The sequence below is a fragment of the Oncorhynchus nerka genome, linkage group LG18 (assembly GCF_034236695.1).
Source record: "Oncorhynchus nerka isolate Pitt River linkage group LG18, Oner_Uvic_2.0, whole genome shotgun sequence".
NCBI lineage: Eukaryota > Metazoa > Chordata > Actinopteri > Salmoniformes > Salmonidae > Oncorhynchus > Oncorhynchus nerka.
Genome location: NC_088413.1, coordinates 75864941 through 75879940, shown reverse-complemented (window position 1 = coordinate 75879940; position 15000 = coordinate 75864941).

Sequence of the window (15000 nt, the reverse complement as noted above, 5' to 3'; positions counted from 1 at the left end):
AAAACATCATTCAAAACCAGAAATAAGAACAACACTCTGCATTTCATATTCGCAATTAAGTCCAATTAAGTCCAATGAGGTTCTGTGCAGGAATGAGGGACAGTTTAGACACTGATATTTGGAGAAAAAAATGTATATACAGGGTACATGATGACCCATCATGATTATTGCTATGTCCAACATCCTGATGGACGGAAGGAAATTCTAAATGAATTTGACCACATCCATGTCTGGACAAAGAGCCATGTGGAAACCCCAATCTGTTATTCATTTAACTAGGCAAGTCAGTTAAGAACAAATTCTTATTTACAATGACGGCCTACCCCCGGCCAAACCCGGACGACGCTGGGCCAATTGTGCGGCGACTATGGGACTCCCAATCACGGCCGGTTGTGATACAGCCTGGATTCAAACCAGGGACTGTAGTGACAACTCTTGCACTGAGATGCAGTGCCTTAGACTGCTGCGCCACTCAGGAACCCTATTAAGAGTCATTTTCAAGAATATGACACGAACTTAAAGGCCTGAAAGTCATCCTAACCGATTGCTAAACAGATTATTAAATTGTTATTTGTAAAGCTAAATCAGAAAGGGAAAGGAAAGGGAAAGGGGGATACCTAGTCAGCTGTAAAGGGGGATACCTAGTCAGTTGTAAAGGGGGATACCTAGTCAGTTGTAAAGGGGGATACCTAGTCAGTTGTAAAGGGGGATACCATAGTCAGTTGTAAAGGGGGATACCTAGTCAGTTGTAAAGGGGGATACCTAGTCAGCTGTAAAGGGGGATACCTAGTCAGCTGTAAAGGGGGATACCTAGTCAGCTGTAAAGGGGGATACCTAGTTAGCTGTAAAGGGGGATACCTAGTCAGTTGTAAAGGGGGATACCTAGTCAGCTGTAAAGGGGGATACCTAGTCAGTTGTAAAGGGGGATACCTAGTCAGTTGTAAAGGGGGATACCTAGTCAGTTGTAAAGGGGTATACCTAGTCAGTTGTAAAGGGGGATACCTAGTCAGCTGTAAAGGGGGATACCTAGTCAGTTGTAAAGGGGGATACCTAGTCAGTTGTAAAGGGGGATACCTAGTCAGTTGTAAAGGAGGATGCCTAGTCAGTTGTAAAGGAGGATGCCTAGTCAGTTGTAAAGGGGATACCTAGTCAGTTGTAAAGGGGGATACCTAGTCAGCTGTAAAGGGGGATACCTAGTCAGTTGTAAAGGGGGATACCTAGTCAGTTGTAAAGGGGGATACCTAGTCAGCTGTAAAGGGGGATACCTAGTCAGTTGTAAAGGGGGATACCTAGTCAGCTGTAAAGGGGGATACCTAGTCAGCTGTAAAGGGGGATACCTAGTCAGTTGTAAAGGGGGATACCTAGTCAGTTGTAAAGGGGGATACCTAGTCAATTGTAAAGGGGGATACCTAGTCAGTTGTAAAGGGGATACCTAGTCAGTTGTAAAGGGGATACCTAGTCAGTTGTAAAGGGGGATACCTAGTCAGTTGTAAAGGGGGATACCTAGTCAGCTGTAAAGGGGGATACCTAGTCAGTTGTAAAGGGGGATACCTAGTCAGTTGTAAAGGGGGATAACTAGTCAGCTGTAAAGGGGGATACCTAGTCAGTTGTAAAGGGGATACCTAGTCAGCTGTAAAGGGGGATACCTAGTCAGCTGTAAAGGGGGATACCTAGTCAGTTGTAAAGGGGGATACCTAGTCAGTTGTAAAGGGGGATACCTAGTCAGTTGTAAAGGGGGATACCTAGTCAGTTGTAAAGGGGGATACCTAGTCAGTTGTAAAGGGGGATACCTAGTCAGTTGTAAAGGGGGATACCTAGTCAGCTGTAAAGGGGGATACCTAGTCAGTTGTAAAGGGGGATACCTAGTCAGTTGTAAAGGGGGATAACTAGTCAGCTGTAAAGGGGGATACCTAGTCAGTTGTAAAGGGGGATACCTAGTCAGTTGTACAACTGAATGCCTTCAACTGAAATGTGTCTTCTGCAATTAACCCAACCCCTCTGAATCAGAGCACACTCTGGTCATGTAATTTGTAAAACCAAAACAACAAAAAAACTCTTCACAGCGACCCTCGAAATCAGCACAGAGATTCAAATAACTGATAGGATTTTGATTTCGCAAACTAATGTTAAGAATCATCTCTCCCTTAAAGGACAATATCTTACTGTAGATGAAACACGACCAAGGTCTCCCCAATCCCCTTGTAGACCAAACAACCGTGTGCGTGTGTACGCGTGTGGGGGTTGTTTGGAGCGTGGAATAAAAGTGTATTTCCTTCCAGCCCAATCATTTGACACGGCTTACCCGCCTCTACTGATGGAGCTAGTCTTGGCAAGACTAGCTCATGAATGCTCCCACAGCAGCAAGACCAACCTCCTGAATGCTCCCACAGCAGCAAGACCAACCCCCTGAATGCTCCCACAGCAGCAAGACCAACCTCATGAATGCTCCCACAGCAGCAAGACCAACCCCCTGAATGCTCCCACAGCAGCAAGACCAACCCCCTGAATGCTCCCACAGCAGCAAGACCAACCTCATGAATGCTCCCACAGCAGCAAGACCAACCTCATGAATGCTCCCACAGCAGCAAGACCAACCTCATGAATGCTCCCACAGCAGCAAGACCAACCTCATGAATGCTCCCACAGCAGCAAGACCAACCTCCTGAATGCTCCCACAGCAGCAAGACCAACCCCCTGAATGCTCCCACAGCAGCAAGACCAACTTCATGAATGCTCCCAAAGCAGCAAGACCAACCTCCTGAATGCTCCCACAGCAGCAAGACCAACCTCATGAATGCTCGCACAGCAGCAAGACCAACCTCATGAATGCTCCCACAGCAGCAAGACCAACCTCCTGAATGCTCCCACAGCAGCAAGACCAACCTCCTGAATGCTCCCACAGCAGCAAGACCAACCTCATGAATGCTCCCACAGCAGCAAGACCAACCTCCTGAATGCTCCCACAGCAGCAAGACCAACCTCATGAATGCTCCCACAGCATTGCAGGAATGTTTAGGTAGTTATGTAATTCTATGCTGCTGTTCTGATTTAAATGCCGTGCTGCCCTCCCTAGATTATTGTTGCAAACTATAGAGTAGCATATTTAAATGATTAGATGTGAAGTATGAGATTTATTAATCCCGTAATGTTGTCTTATTGTCATGCGTGGTTCCACGTCAGTGACAACAGTGAACATTACGCAATATGGTTTCAAATGAATCAGCGCCATGGGCAAGGAATGTCTTGAGCTGTGGACTCACTCAGATAGCACATTTCATGGAGTCTATTTTTCATATCTTAAAGGATCCCAGATCGTAAAATAACAGTTTACGGGCCAAATCCTAGCTTGAGGTCTGTGTACACATTTAATTTGGACTTTCACGAAAATCAAAGGGGATCTGGAGTAAGGGTTCAGACCTGAGAGAGATCCTGCTATAAGTGCTCTTATGGGGATTTTAAAACAAATGTGGCTTCTGCTTTTAATGGTCTGTGAAGATATCCTGTGTGGCAGTAGGTGTGAAACTCTCAACAGCTGAATCCTATTCAACCAATAAAAACAAACCAGACCTCTTCACAACAATGCTTAAGATCTACATAGCTATCTCTCCTAAGAGTTGTTGTCCATGAATTTACTCCAATTATGGGAGGGATGGCAGGGATATAGTAGAAAATAATAAAGCACAATATATTAAAATAAAAATATATATTTGATATATATATATATATATATATTACGTCTTTTAAACGTAATGGGGGATTGTAAAGGGATGCAGACAATTACATTCATGGAAGACACAATCTTTCTGTAGTATTAAAGCTGATCTACCCCGTTACAAAAATCTTTAAAAAATATAGATTTTAAAAATCCCTACAGGGTTGTGTTCAGTACGGCACACCGTAGCAAAACGGAAATGTGTGTTCTTATTGAGCAAGTTCTTGTAGAGAACCAGTCCGTTGGTTTTCCCACACTGTCACGGCCACACCCCTTTTCCATCGCTGGGCAACCAGCCAGTTGGACACTTGCGATGCCAAGCAAACCTACGCAGGTCAATTCCAGCTATGGAGGTGAATCGAGCCTGGGGAATTATAGAATTCTAAAGAAAGAAATCACAGAGTATTTCACTAACTGGGTTATTGAAATCAGATTATTTTTTTGCGCAGCCAGAGTTCTCTGGCCCAGGAAGCTGTGTTATACATAACATAGCTCATGGCCACACACCTTTTCACTTACTTTTCCTCCTATCCGCTGTTTTCTCTCTCGCTCTCTGCCATCTTTTGACAGAGAACAGGCCGATCCAAGCTTTCAACAAGGTGGAGAGTTGGTGCAGGAGAAGAGGATCTAAACCCGGCACTTTATTATCATTTGGTCATTAAATCTGAAGTAATTATTATGTCATTCAAGCTGTTTAGCAAAGGAACACATGCGTACAGTATAGAGCACGTCTTGTCATCCCACTTTCCTAATCAATTCCATGTGTCTACAATCATACAGTGATATATGAGTGTACAAAACATGCTCTTTCCATGACAAAGACTGTGCAGGTGAATCCAGGTGAAAGCTATGATCCCTTATTGATGTCCCTTGTTAGATCCACTTCAATCAGTGTAGATGAAGGGGAGGAGACAAGTTAAAGAAGGATTTTTAAGCCTTGAGACAAGTGAGACATGGATTGTGTATGTGTGCCATTCAGAAGTTGAACGGGCAAAACAAAATATTATAAGTGCTTTTGAATGGGTTATGGTAGTAGGTGTCAGACGCACCGGTTTGTGTCAAGAACTGTAACGCTGCTGGGTCTTTCACGCTCAACAGTTTCCCGTGTGTATCAAGGATCGTCCACCACCCATAGGAAATCAAGCCAACTTGATACAACTGTGGGATAGATTGTAGTCCACATGGGCCAGCATCCCTGTGGAACGCTTTTGACAACTTTTAGAGTCCATGGCCTGACGAATTGAGGAGGGAAACTCGGTACTAGGAAAGTGTATCTAATGTATTTTAGCTTACCTGAGGATTTGTCTTGATGTATGCTTGTTGCCTACAACTTTGCCTTGAACCACAGTCCAAACCTACCGATAACCTTTGAAAGATTAATTCGTAGATACATATTATAAGGCATATTGTAACGCAGCTCGAAGACATTATAAAGTCTTATACATGCGGGTAACAAGATATACCTGCACGTCTTATAATTGGAAAAATATATATTTATGGTCCACATTACAGCACTGATGAATCAACTACATTTTAACCTCAAAAGAGTGGGGAGTCTTGGAATAATATGGCTGTCAAAGATCCTATCACGAGTTGACAAAGTGTCGTTAAGTCTTAGAAGGACGAGGGCAGGAGAGCGGAGCCACAAACATTGCCCGGACCGAAAGGACCTTGTTTACAGAGCCGTGTAGCAACCAAAACACACAAACACACCCTGCAGTGATTGGGGTCTCCCCCCTGTTGTGGGTGGGGGGCGGGGGGCTTGCTCTAAAGTTGCAAAGAAGGGGCTTGACAGATCTTTAGGTGTTTGAGTGAGGAGGGTATGGTGACGTGTCCCTTGGGATTGTGGCTTATGACAAAAGTGTTGGACCTTGACGAGGTGCAGGATTTCTGTGGGGCTTGTTTCTCATGAGCAGAGTGAAGAAAAACATAATGTCATCGATCAATTAACTATTTTGAGTAGCAGTGTAATGTACTTCTGATCAAACTATTACTATCATATGAAAAGTGTGTGTGTGTGTGTGTGGGGGGGGGGGCATGTGAGTTCATCTAAAAAGCAAGAAGGAGAGATTGTGAACAGACAATATAGACTAGGGGACTGTTTGGTGGGTCAATACAGATAACACAACATAATAAATACGTTGCTGTAGCAACAGTGCTTTTCTAAATGTACTGTTGTGCCCCCCTCCTTTAGTGACCTACATCTCGCCAGTTCCCCAAGTGCCAAGTTTGTTTGCACATGTAAAGCAATAGATTTTTGAACTTTGCCCTGATCTGTGTAGTTATATCCACTTTGCAGAACAAGGAAACTTTTTAAATGCACCCAACTGTTCAGTACACGTCCTGAATTTACCGTACACAAGCAAAGTAGAATCCCAGATGTTCATTGACCAACATACACTATCGACAATGATGAGGAAGCATGTTCAATTTGGGAAAATTGCATCAACCTGTTCAGCCACCCTGTGCGATGACAGAATTAATTGTTTCAGGTTCCCATGTAGTTCACAGTCATAAACGAGGGGCCTTTTAATCATGGCACGTGATGTCATGATACCAGGTCATGTTCGCCACATCCTCCTCGTTTCTGGTCCTTGTATGTTACATGAAGGGAGCGATGTGCCACAAGGATCTGGATTCACATCAGGTTCAGTTTGCTCTACTCACACATGAACCATCAACAAGCGCAGACGTTGGGAGCATGTTGTGAAAGTTAATTATCGGAAGATTAGTTGCATTTGGGGGAAATATTTATTTGGTTGTAAGTCGGTTATTTTTTTACTTCCCTGCAGATATTCCTGGCAGCGAGTAACTTCCTGTACTCTTAACATTATTAAACAAACATGTCTGCATTGCATTTGCCCCCATGCCAATTCTTAACCCTGCTGCTGGTCTGGTTTCATGCATTAAGTAGCCCCAGAGGATTTGAATAGCTTGTGGGGCTCAGTGGAAAGTCTTAAATATAACAATTTTGTGGGCAGTTTTTGCCTCACAATTGCAGCTGCACCTGTTTAAGGGGCTATAAACCATATCAATAAGATATTGTCCATTTCCCTAACATTTGGATTGGAACCGAATGTGATGCATCTGTAGTGGTGTGTCAATTCAAAGCCGTTTGTTTCTCATACATATGTATTCATTGATTAAAGATGCCCTTTTGCTTTTGGCCTTGTGATCCAAAAATGGTTCCCCCGGAATGAACTTATCACTATAAGAGAAACACCTCACCACGGCCCCCCAAAAAGCTCAGGACGTTTGGTCAATTGGACCTTATAAAAAAAACAAAGGATTTTGTGATTAAATTTGGTAAGATACAGATTTATATCATATATTATGCACATATGAACCATATAGTTAAAATCAGAGATTAATTTCTAGTTCACTATTAGAAACAAAAATACCACAATGTACCTTTACGATACCAGCTGTTCTTAAAGATAATGATCAAAGTCAGAGCCATAGACTGTATAATGAATAACTGGATGTAGTTGGAGATATAATGAAAGATTCTTTAGCAAATTCAACAACTGGGACTGGAACCCGGGTCCAGCGACTGACAACCAAAGGACTGAGCTGGTACACCAAGACATCTCTTGACAAGGTCGCTAGGGGTTGTGTGAAGGTCACTACACTACCCCCCCCCCCTTCCTTCAGGGGGAATGTGTTCCCAAGCTTCTCTACACCAATGACCTCACGGGTCAAAGCAGGTGGTCAGAGCAGACTTCTCATACCTTTACTACCAGTGTGATGTCATTTATGTGGTGTCAAATCCTGAAACTATCCAAAAATGCCTTTTGGATAACAATAACAGCAACCGCAACTATCTGCAAACCACCACAGTGTTTAGTCTTGTATTGCCAGTCACTAATGCCAATAACAGCAAATGCCACTATCTGCAAACCACCACAGTGTTTAGTCTTGTATTGCCAGTCACTAATGCCAATAACAGCAACGCCACTATCTGCAAACCACCACAGTGTTTAGTCTTGTATTGCCAGTCACTAATGCCAATAACAGCAACCGCAACTATCTGCAAACCACCACAGTGTTTAGTCTTGTATTGCCAGTCACTAATGCCAATAACAGCAACGCCACTATCTGCAAACCACCATAGTGTTTAGTCTTGTATTGCCAGTCACTAATGCCAATAACAGCAACGCCACTATCTGCAAACCACCACAGTGTTTAGTCTTGTATTGCCAGTCACTAATGCCAATAACAGCAACGCCACTATCTGCAAACCACCACAGTGTTTAGTCTTGTATTGCCAGTCACTAATGCCAATAACAGCAACGCCACTATCTGTAAACCACCACAGTGTTTAGTCTTGTATTGCCAGTCACTAATGCCAATAACAGCAACGCCACTATCTGCAAACCACCACAGTGTTTAGTCTTGTATTGCCAGTCACTAATGCCAATAACAGCAACGCCACTATCTGCAAACCACCACAGTGTAGTCTTGTATTGCCAGTCACTAATGCCAATAACAGCAACCACCACAGTGTTTAGTCTTGTATTGCCAGTCACTAATGCCAATAACAGCAACCACCACAGTGTTTAGTCTTGTATTGCCAGTCACTAATGCCAATTCAAGCATAAGGTATGTGTTCCACCAAAGACTTTGGGGTGTCAAAGGAACCGGAAGCTAGAAGACCGTGGATGAGTGTATACTTCATTGTGTTCTGATTAGAAACAAGTCTGGAACCTTCTTATCCTTGTAAAATGCTTGAATGCCTTCATTATTGTGCAACTCCTCTGATATATTTTGGCCCAGGATTTTACAACACCATATAGACTTCCTTTTTACATTAAAGGGCCAAAATACAAAACAGTTTTTGGGCAGCCAAGCCTATGTTAGAATTCCACATCAACGTGCCGAACACTCGATAGGCCTGGGAGGCCAATCGAGTGTTGTTTGTTTCCACAGATAATACCGAGAAGTTTAGCATGTGGTTATGGACATGGTTGTGTACAATACTATTAACGCTTTGCTGATGTTTTGGAGGACAGTGGACACATTGAAACCAATGTTAAGTGGCCTATTTTGATACCTATTTTATTTTCTTTGTTTATTTCACCTTTATTTAACCAGGTCGGCCAGTTGAGAACAAGTTCTCATTTACAACTGGGACCTGGCCAAGATAAAGCAAAGCAGTGCGACAAAAAAACAACAACAACACAGTTACACAAAAACAAACGTACAGTCAATAACACAATAGAAACATCTATGTACAGTGTGTGCACCCATCTCAAAATCACAAAATGGACGTACAGAGATCAGCCCTTCTAACCGTAGCCAAGCTTAATACCTTTCCCCAGAGTCTGAATAAATTCATCTCTAAGAAGTTGTTAAACATCACAGAAAGTTGATTTGTTTATCTGAGCAGTGGGTTGGGAAAAGATTAACCTTAATTTGATCTGGGTATTTACTACAGAGGGGAACAATATTGGAAAATATATGAAATTCAACATTATTAGTAGTACTCGTTATCCAATAATGAAAATGAGCATGAACACAGGAGAATATTGTTTACTTTTTCTGTAAATAGGAGCCATCTCAAGGATCAAGGAAACAATGCTCGTGCAGACTTGCATACCTCCTTGAGGGCCCGATGGAATGGAACCAGCCTTCTGATTAAGGTAATTGGCATTGCCCCCCCTGTTAGCGTCATGCTAATGCAATACCAACCACAGAGCTTTTCTATTCGCTGTCACCACCATGTAACCCAATCATCTGTGACATCAAAACCACTGGCTAGAATACAAGGCATTTGATTCAGACAGCTTTGTTCGTCTCCAGTAGAGGAGCTTCCCTCAAACTGGAAGAACTCATTTCACTTAAAAGAGGAGTGCACAGATTTTCCCGTGCAGCAACTGCCGTTTTCCCCAAAATGGTCTGTTGGAGAGGGCACTATCTGTTGGAGAGGGCACTATCTGTTGGGGAGGGCACTATCTGTTGGAGAGGGCACTATTTGAAAAAACCAGAACCAATTTTTGATGAAAGGCCAACTTGGTTCTGTTTGGGTCGAGACTGGGGGGGATACACGTGGGGAATTATACAAACCACTAACATATGCTACCACATCCAAAACCCTGAGAAAGAGACATACTCAAATTGAAAAAGTCTAAATGCAAAATGTTTATTCCCATGAACAATCAAATTCTTCCTGCTCCTGATAAAGTCTTAATATTATAGGACTGGAGAAGTACTCCCAGAACCTATCTGCAGAAATCTATGGCAGCCAACACCACCAATGTGTTGTCCTTAATAAAATGACAATCAACAAAATAATACATAACAGTAATAAGGATATTACCAATAACCATGTTTGCCATAATTAATGGCAATGAGGGAGTATTTTGAGAGTGGACTTTTGCTCCAGAGGGTGAAGGCTACAAAATCTCTAGCACGCCTCATTAGCGTTGTGTTAGAAGTAGCCAACGGCCTCGGTTTACAGGCCCTAGTTTTTCTAACTTCTATTCCGGTTGCCAAACAGTAATGTGTGTTGCCAGCGCAGACTGGGCTATAATGATTTGTTAGAGGTGGCGGACACCGGAGGGTCTTTCCAGAGGTTGGGGAACTGGCGAGATGTAAGGTACCAAGGGAGGGTGGGGAATCAGTCGAATCCATATTCAAAGGAGTCACACAAGGCTTTCTGGGTTCAGCGGAAAGAACCTGGAATAAATGACGGCACTTGACTGTGCCTTTTTATTTCACAACTGTAAAAAAAAAAAGAAAAGCATTTATTCTCCAACAAATGATTTCAGGAACTACGACACATAATACCACACAGGCCGACTGTAACAGACAATAAATATGACTTTGGGTATCGAGTATTCTTCCACTGCGATTGAGAGTGACATTTTTCTCATTTTAATTGTGTACCTTGTATTTATGAGTTAATTGTCAACACAGTGTGAGCCGTGTGTTGATAGGCTTTGTTTTGAGGCCTGTTGCTCAAATGTCAAGTACTTAAATGTTTGTTTTTGGTTATGGCTTAACATTTATTCTTCAAAGTTTGCAGTGTATCAGGGGAACAATATTATTATACAGCAAACAATCTTAGCGAAAAGATTTTTACATTGGCAGTCCGTAATAAGCTACCACTAGAAAAATGCTGGGAAATATCACCCTTCGTCTTTCACTTTATCTCAACATTCCATGTAAGCTCTTTCCGTAGACCATAGAATAACATGTCAAATGTGCATATCAAATCATAGTGAGTATGGAGCGAGAGTTACAGTTTCAGAGGATCGTCTGTAGATACAACAGGAGCGTCTTTGCAGGGACGCCAGACAGCACTTTATCCACCAGTCTTTTTAATGTAACAGGGGAATTGCATAGCCTGAAAGGCATGGTGGCAAACTGCCATAACCCAGGCCCTGTTCTAAAGACAGAGAACTGCCATAACCCAGACCCTGTTCTAAAGACAGAGAACTGCCATAACCCAGACCCTGTTCTAAAGATGGAGAACTGCCATAACCCAGACTGCCAGAACCCAGACCCTGTTCTAAAGACAGAGAACTGCCATAACCCAGACCCTGTTCTAAAGACGGAGAACTGCCATAACCCAGACCCTGTTCTAAAGACGGAGAACTGCCATAACCCAGACCCTGTTCTAAAGATGGAGAACTGCCATAACCCAGACCCTGTTCTAAAGACGGAGAACTGCCATAACCCAGACCCTGTTCTAAAGAGGAGAACTGCCATAACCCAGACCCTGTTCTAAAGACAGGAGAACTGCCATAACCCAGACCCTGTTCTAAAGACGGAGAACTGCCATAACCCAGACCCTGTTCTAAAGATGGAGAACTGCCATAACCCAGACCCTGTTCTAAAGACGGAGAACTGCCATAACCCAGACCCTGTTCTAAAGACAGAGAACTGCCATAACCCAGACCCTGTTCTAAAGACAGAGAACTGCCATAACCCAGACCCTGTTCTAAAGACAGAGAACTGCCATAACCCAGACCCTGTTCTAAAGACGGAGAACTGCCATAACCCAGACCCTGTTCTAAAGACAGAGAACTGCCATAACCCAGACCCTGTTCTAAAGACAGAGAACTGCCATAACCCAGACCCTGTTCTAAAGACGGAGAACTGCCATAACCCAGACCCTGTTCTAAAGACAGAACTGCCATAACCCACTGTTCTAAAGACAGAGAACTGCCATAACCCAGACCCTGTTCTAAAGACAGAGAACTGCCATAACCCAGACCCTGTTCTAAAGACAGAGAACTGCCATAACCCAGACCCTGTTCTAAAGATGGAGAACTGCCATAACCCAGACCCTGTTCTAAAGACGGAGAACTGCCATAACCCAGACCCTGTTCTAAAGACAGAGAACTGCCATAACCCAGACCCTGTTCTAAAGATGAGAACTGCCATAACCCAGACCATGTTCTAAAGACTGCCATAACCCAGACCCTGTTCTAAAGACGGAGAACTGCCATAACCCAGACCCTGTTCTAAAGATGGAGAACTGCCATAACCCAGACCCTGTTCTAAAGACAGAGAACTGCCATAACCCAGACCCTGTTCTAAAGACAGAGAACTGCCATAACCCAGACCCTGTTCTAAAGACGGAGAACTGCCATAACCCAGACCCTGTTCTAAAGACGGAGAACTGCCATAACCCAGACCCTGTTCTAAAGATGGAGAACTGCCATAACCCAGACCCTGTTCTAAAGACGGAGAACAAAGACCCTGACCCTGTTCTAAAGATAGAAGCCATAACAGACCCTGTTCTAAAGACGGAGAACTGCCATAACCCAGACCCTGTTCTAAAGACAGAGAAACTGCCTAAAGATAAACCCAGACCCTGTTCTAAAGACAGAGAACTGCCATAACCCAGACCCTGTTCTAAAGACAGAGAACTGCCATAACCCAGACCCTGTTCTAAAGACAGAGAACTGCCATAACCCAGACCCTGTTCTAAAGACAGAGAACTGCCATAACCCAGACCTGCCATAACCCAGACCCTGTTCTAAAGACGGAGAACTGCCATAACCCAGACCCTGTTCTAAAGACAGAGAACTGCCATAACCCAGACCCTGTTCTAAAGACAGAGAACTGGAGTTCTAAAGAGGAGAACTGCCATAACCCAGACCCTGTTCTAAAGACAGAGAACTGCCATAACCCAGACCCTGTTCTAAAGACGGAGAACTGCCATAACCCAGACCCTGTTCCAAACCCAGACCCTGTTCTAAAGACAGAGAACTGCCATAACCCAGACCCTGTTCTAAAGACGGAGAACTGCCATAACCCAGACCCTGTTCTAAAGATGGAACTGCCATAACCCAGACCCTGTTCTAAAGACAGAGAACTGCCATAACCCAGACCCTGTTCTAAAGACCCTGGAGAAACTGCCATAACCCAGACCCTGTTCTAAAGACAGAACTGCCATAACCCAGACCCTGTTCTAAAGACAGAGAACTGCCATAACCCAGACCCTGTTCTAAAGACGGAGAACTGCCATAACCCAGACCCTGTTCTAAAGACGGAGAACTGCCATAACCCAGACCCTGTTCTAAAGACGGAGAACTGCCATAACCCAGACCCTGTTCTAAAGACAGAGAACTGCCATAACCCAGACCCTGTTCTAAAGACGGAGAACTGCCATAACCCAGACCCTGTTCTAAAGACGGAGAACTGCCATAACCCAGACCCTGTTCTAAAGACGGAGAACTGCCATAACCCAGACCCTGTTCTAAAGACGGAGAACTGCCATAACCCAGACCCTGTTCTAAAGACGGAGAACTGCCATAACCCAGACCCTGTTCTAAAGATGGAGAACTGCCATATCCCAGACCCTGTTCTAAAGACGGAGAACTGCCATAACCCAGACCCTGTTCTAAAGATGCCTTACTTTAATTTTCAATGATATAGAAGATTTGCATTGATGCATTTTTGTTAAAGACAGAGAACTTACATCAAAGACAGAACTGATTGTTCTAAAGATGGTGCTCTTGTTCGACAGAGAACATTGTCCCCTCAACCATGTTCCAGAAACTGAAATGTTCCAGAAATGACCTCACTGGACAGAAAGCGACACTTCTCCCACGCCCATAAAAAAAAAGAAGCTTATATTGTAAAGTCAGCTTGTTAGCCTAAAACTAAGGTTGACTCCACGGTCAATACTCAAGAAAAAATGTGCAGAAAACAATTAACAAATTAACTCCCAAAGTGAGCCTTTGACTTGAAATCTGTATGTTCTTAAGATGATTTATGCATGTACAGTACAGCTTACTGAGAATAAGGATACATTTATTTCAGGCAAGAATCCAGCTATACCCTTGTGATTTAAAATGTGAAAACTCCAAACAAATGACATGCAGGGATATTTCTCTCTTGCACAGTATTTGACCACTATCACCTATTAAAGTTGAAAGTATAATTGCTCTCCCACCCTTTGGCATCAGCCTGCATTTTTAGGGCCTTAGGCACATTGAAATTATCTTTGAATTATATTTTTTAGCTTGTTGCTTTCAATTACATCACGGAGTTGTTTGACGGCCATAAATGTGTATTTTACTAAATAAATCTGCGTTTTGGGCATGGGAACAGTTTTGCTCTGGGCCTGTCAAAGCTTAAGTAATGGACTGATCTGGTAGAGGATCACGCTGATTCACTAAGTGTTAACTCAAGGCTAACTTTATGGGCTTTTTTGGTGTTGTTGGATATCACTTGATGAGGCAGGCCCTATTGGGCACCCTTCCATACAGTCAGATCACAGTTACTTGTTACTGCCTCATTGTTTCAAATGGACGGATTGATTGTCAGGAGAAAATAAGAGAAGTAAATCGCTCCATCGGGATAGATAATCACTTCCCGTTATTTTTAGGGTCTAAAAAGTAGAATCCGGGCTGTGCTTAGATAATATGTACAATCTGACTTTCTCCTTCCACGATCTTTTATTTTTCTCTTTGTCCTTACTCTGACATTTTCCCATGGTCCTTTGTGAACAACAGCCATTGGTTTTAGTCGACCATTAGATATAATTCTGACTTTGAACTCACCAAAAATTGCTCAATGCGTTTTCTTTTCTTTACCAGTGTCTTGTACAGTAGAGCTATTGAAGGTTTGCTAGGTGAGCCTTTATTCAGCATTAATTGTAATAGTGCATTAAAGTATGTTTTGTCATTCTTCCAAGGCCAAACCAAGTTTACTCCATGTTTATGCTCAAAATTGCTCAATTTCCTTTCCTCTCTCTCAATTCACTCAATTGCACATAGTCTCCTGGGACCCAGCAAAAAAAAAAAAAAAAAACATTTTGGGGAAATAAT